The sequence below is a fragment of the Pteronotus mesoamericanus genome, unplaced genomic scaffold, assembly GCF_021234165.1.
Source record: "Pteronotus mesoamericanus isolate MK-2021 breed Mesoamerican mustached bat unplaced genomic scaffold, CSHL_Meso_final contig_591, whole genome shotgun sequence".
Taxonomy (NCBI): domain Eukaryota; kingdom Metazoa; phylum Chordata; class Mammalia; order Chiroptera; family Mormoopidae; genus Pteronotus; species Pteronotus mesoamericanus.
The window spans coordinates 303,943-309,942 of NW_026555208.1; positions in this window are offsets into that span (position 1 = coordinate 303,943).

Below are 6,000 nucleotides of genomic sequence, written 5' to 3' on the forward strand. Positions count from 1 at the left end.
TAAAATGACATAACACATATAAGACTGCTTTGACCAGTATGAAACATTGCTCAAATATCATAGATTTTCTCAAAATCTAGAATAGCTGCATCTATACTTCCATCCTTGTTTCATCAGTTTTCTTCTGATGTACCCCTCATACACTTCTGATGATGGGAAACCCATGCACAGATTTATTCTCAATGAGAGTTTCAGCCTAATCTCAATCCATAGCAGAGTGAAACAGAGGCAGTTTATTTCAGGGGTCACAAACCTAAATGGGTTCAGTTTCCCCAAGAAATCTTACACAAGTCTGTTTTTCAGAACCTGCTGATTAAAGTCCTGAGAGCAAGACAGATGAAAATGCCTGCACATTGCCTTACTTCACCAGGGGTTCTGTGGGGATCAGAGTGAGTACCTACCTGATCTGAGGAAGCAGTCAGTTCTTGCAAGACTTACAGCTTTTCCCAATGAGCTCAGTTATAGATATGTCCCTTAATTTCTGAGACTCCCATGGGCATGGCCTCCCCATGGTGTCAAGAAAAGAAAGCATTGAGAATTGGAGATTTGAGTTCAGAATTCAGATTCTAAGTTTTAGAGTTAAAGTTAACATCTATTATCTTGAAATATTTTTAATTTTTTCAGTTATTATTGACATATATATTATTGATATATTAGTTTCAGGTATACAATCCAATGATTAGACATTTTACAACTTACTAACTGCATTTTATAATTTACTAACTGATCATCCTACTAAATCTAGTGCCCATCTGACACAATACATAGTTATTAGAATATTATCAACTTTTCTCCTTATGCTGTACCTTAAATCCTGTGACTCTTTCATAGCTACTAATTTGTACTTATTTGTTTCACCTTTTTCACCCACTCCCCTGCATCTGGCAACTGTCTAAATATTTTCCATGACTGTGGGTCTATTCTGTTCAGCTTTTTCATTTATTTTGATTTTTTAGATTCAGTTGTTGAAAGATATGTATTTATTGCCATTTTATTGTTCATATTTTTTTTTATCTTTTTTTGTCTTAAAGAAGCCCCTTTAACATGTTATGTAATAGTGATTTGGTGGTAATGAACTGCTGCAGCTTTTTCTTGTCTGGGAATCTCTTTATCTGTCTTTTGATTCTAAATGATAGCTTTGCTGTGTAGAGTAACCTTGATTGTAGGTTTCTGCTTATCATCACTTTGAATATTTCTTGCCAATCTCTTGTGGTCTGCAAAGTTTCTGTTGAGAAATCAGCTGACAGTCTTATGAGAGATCCCTTGTAGGTAACTAATTGCTTTCTCTTACTGCTTTTAAAATTCTCTGTTTGTCTTTTACCTTTAGCATTTTAATTATGACATGTCTTTATGTGGGTTTCTTTGGGTTCATTTTGTTTAGGACTTCCCACACTTCCTTGACATGTATGTCTATTTCCTTCACCAGGTTAGGGAAGTTATCCTTCATTATTTTTTCACATAGATTTTCAATCCCTTGCTCTCTCTTCTCTTTCCAGTACTGCCATGATGGTAATGTTGGTAAAATTGAAGTTGTCCCAGAGTCACTTTATGCTATCCTTATCTTTTTTGGATTCTTTTTTTCTTTTTGCTGTTCTGATTGGGTATTTTCTGCTTCCCTACCTTCCAGATCTCTGATTTGATCCTCTACTTCATCTACTTCCTTGTCAATTTCCTGGTTCTTTTTTATGTTTTCTAGTTCCGTTTTTAAAAATGTTTCCTAACTCTTTGTTGAAGTTCTCACTCATTTCATCTACTCTTTCCCTAAGTTCATTGAACATCTTTATAGCCAGTTTTTTCCTTAATTTTTTACTTTTTTAATCCTCATCTGAGGACATTTTTGCTATTGCTTTTTAAAAGAGAGGGAGAGAGAGAGAAATATTGATGTGAGAGAGAAACATCAATTGGTTGCCTCCTCTACATGTCCCAAACAGGAATTGAGCTTGCAACCTAGGCATGTGTCCTGACTGATGATTTAACCTGCAACCCTTCAGTTTATGGGATGACATGCCAACCAACTTAGCCACACTTACCAGGGCTATCACCAGGGTTTTGAACTGCCCATCTGGTAGATTGCTTGTCTCCATTTTGTTTAGTTATTTTTCTGGAGTTTTATTTTGTTCTTTCATTTGGAATATGTTTCTTTGTCTCCTCGTTTGGAAGCCTCCCTGTGTTTGTTTCTTTGTATTAGGTACATCTGCCACATCTTCTGGGCTTGGCAGAGTGGTCTTATGCAGCACATATTCTTTAGGGTCCAGTGGCACAGCCTCCATTTTAACCCAAGCTGGACATTCCAGGTGCACCCCCTGTGAGGGCTGTTTACATCCTCCATTATAGTTGAGCCTGGATTACTGTTGGCATACCAATGGGAGGAATTTAATGCCAGGCTGATTGCCTGCAAAGACTGGCTTGACTACCATGGAGAATCAGCTGTGCAGAAGCCCACCCTACAGAGTAGGACTTACTTCAGTGAGACTCTGGTGCCCACTGAGTCTGCCCCTTAGAAGTGTTGCTTGTGGAGATGGATAGTGCTTTGATGTGGTTGAAGTTGTCTCCCTAGTATGTTGGCTTCAGGGCCTTTAGGGAGTTGCAGGTTGTAGGGTACGTGGAGGTAGTCTGGCTCCCTCACCTAGATGCGTGGGTAACTGGAGGGAGCATCTCCTCACAACCTTGAAGGAGTCTGATAAAGAAGTGTTCCAACAGGCTTTCACCCGGGTCTCATGGCCTTGAGCCCCAGGTGCGATAAACTGCCCAGTAGTCTTGAGTAGGATCGCATGTGCAGCTCATGATAGTTACTTCACCATTATGGCCTGATTGCCTGCTTTGTTTGGGGCTAGTATTTAAGGGAGAGGAGCTTTAGGGGAGAGTGGGAAGTCAGGGCACTGACTTGGACATGGGCTTTGTGACCTATGTGACTTCCTCCACATTGGTTCATGGCCTGTGTGTGTTGCAGATACAGGCTTTGTGTGCTGTGTGATTTCCCCGGACCAGGCTTGTGCCTGTGTGACTCTCCAAAATAAAGACATATCAAGCATCCCCAAAGCTCCACACGTCTTCTTCCATCTACCTGAGCCTCAGTCAGACCTGTCTAGCCTAAAGAGGCTGCAACACACTGGCCAAGAGCAGACACTACTTAGCCACATGAGATACAAAGTGATCTGTAGATTGTTATTGTGGCTGAATTTGAAGGTGTCCAAGAGAGGACAGGATTGAACCAAGTTTGGCTGCTGCTAGTGCCAGACCTGGGGCCACTTAGCTAAAGGTACACAGCATGCCAAGACCAGATTATGCTTGCTTGAGAGATTTTTAGGAAAGTCTGGAGCATGAACCAAGACCTTGACAGGATGTTCTTATGGAAAAGCCACTGGAAACAGCTTGGGTGGGTCTCCAAGTTGGGTGGGATGGGGTTTCGGGGAATCAACAAATGGGAGAAAGAGTGTTATCCCTGTTGATGGAGACTCAGATATAATGCCAGTCTGCTGGCTCTTTGGGGGATTGTGCTCAACCAAGAAACAATGGCCTCTGCCAGTACTTCTGTTTGGGAGAAAACTGCCCCTCCAGCTCTCGCCCTGATGCCAGACAGTTCAGTCCCTCCCCATACCTCTTTGGTTCCTTTCTAGCTTTTGCCCCAGCACCAGAACTCAGAACAAGTGATTCCTACTAAGTCTATGCACATGCTCATTAAGAAAAATGCCTAGGTCTCCAAAGTCTCTATCTCACTTAGCTGCAATCCCTTCTGGTTTTCATAGCCAGAAGTTATGGGGACTTCTCTTCCTGGTACTGGAACCTGGGCTTGGAACCTGGTGTGGGTCTGGGACCCCTCTCTCCTCTGGGGAAAACTTCACAGCCAACATATCCCTCCAAATTTTCAGCTGTTACACGTGTGTGGGACCAACCTATTCTCCATTCCACCTCTTCTATCCACTCTTAATCTTCTTCTTTATATCTTTAGTTGTAGGACTTCTGTTCAGCTAGATTTCAGGTGATTCTGAATGATGGTTTTCTGTAGTTGTAATTTTCATGTGGTTGTGGGGGGATTCAAATACCACGTTTATCTGCCACCTTGACTAGAGACCCCATCTAGAGTTAACGTCTTCATATCAAGAGAATTCAAGAAGTTAGGGGAGGGAAAGTAAGTCTTGAGTGTCTATGAAGTCTGCTTCTCAGAATTGTTTGTTCTTAAATAGATCATATGTATGTATCAAAAAAAGATAGTGTCTAGTCCTTCCATTTTAAATAATATCTTTTTATTTTTATTATAAGAAAATATAAATAAAAGCTAATACATAATATTAACTGTAATGTCAGTTTCATATTTCATTTAATATTATTCCTTGATTTTTGCATTTATATTATTTTGAACATTTAAATCATATTAGATTTAAAATTTTTATATCCCTGTTGTGATATATTCCTTCTTTTCATAATTCATCAGAATAAATTTTACAGAAAAATAATTATATGAAATAAAATAGAATTTTGATCAAAATTTAATTATATTAAACATTAATGTGGAAAATTTGACATCTTTAAGCATGCAATCCTTTTAGCAATCTAGAGTTTGTGTGCTTTTACATGTCCTCTAGGCGCCTTTGAAGTATCTGAAAAATATTTTAATTAAATTTTGGGGGTGACATTGATTAATAATATATGTTTTAAATGTACAATTCTATAATACCTTATCTGTGTGTTGCATTGTGTATGAACCACATGAAAGTCAAATCACCTTCTGTCACCATATATTTGACACCCTTCACCCTTTTACTACCCTTCCACACTCCTTCCTCTGTTAACCACCATACGATTGCCTGTGTCTATACATCTTTCTTTCTTTCTTTATCTTGTCTGAACAATTTTAAAATCTTTTTTTATGTCAATGTTACCAATTTTTAAATTGTAGCACTTGATGTTGTATCATTTTATTTTTACATTTAATCATATATTTCATGTATGTTTTAAGTATGTCATATAAATTACACATATACAGTGGATTCTCATTATATAAGGATTCTGTATTTGCAAATTTTCCTACACCCTAAAATTTATTTGTAAACCAAAATAAATATCTGTTGCTCTTAAACAGTCATTTGAAGAGATGCAAAGAGGTGGGAACAATTTGAGTTGCTTGACAAACAGATTCCTGGCCAATTTGAACAAGGTGAGACCTGGCTTCTCATTTTTGTCTGTAAACAAGTGTTATTTTTGTATTCTCTTCAGTGCCATGTATTTCTTATTTTAATGCTTTCTTTTTGGATGACTCCACTGTTTAAAATGGCCCCAAGCACAGCACTAAAGTGCCATAGACTGAATGTTTTTTATTTATTTATGGAGTGCACTGGAATAAATTAGTACTTTTCTAGTGATCCTAAGTGAAAGAGGGTTTTGATGTGCTTTATGGAGAAAATACCTGTGCAATATAGTTTTTTTCAAGTATGAATTATAGCAGTTTGTTGTGAGTTCAAAATTAATGAATCAAAAATAAGGTACACTCAGGCAAAGGAAGAGGAAATTGGCCTATCAGTATATAAAGTCACACTAGAATGTCCTAAAGTAGTATCTGCAGTGTGTGGTAAAGGTATGAAAAGATGGAAAAGAGGCTAAATTTGTGGGTTCATGAGATGAAAACTAATAAAACAAGTGAAGTGGACAGCTCTGTTGCAAGATCAAAGATATTCACAATTTATGTCACTATCATCGAGAACCAAAACAAAGCATGGATAGCCCATTTTAAAAGGCATCAAGGCATGAAAAATATTGCATTTATGGGTGCAGCAGGTCCTGTTTATTCTGCAGAAGAATTTTTTAAATGTCTGCTAAGTGTACAGGAAAAAGATTCTGTGGAAGAGCATGTTTTCAACACTGATGGCTTACTGTGTAAGGAGGTTGGTGAATGAACATATATAATGCAAGTAGATTCCAAAGCTCTTGGGTTTTAATCATTTAAAGACTGTACAATTAATCATTTGTAAGGACTGTGTATTAAGTGAGGTGTCTTTAAGGAGA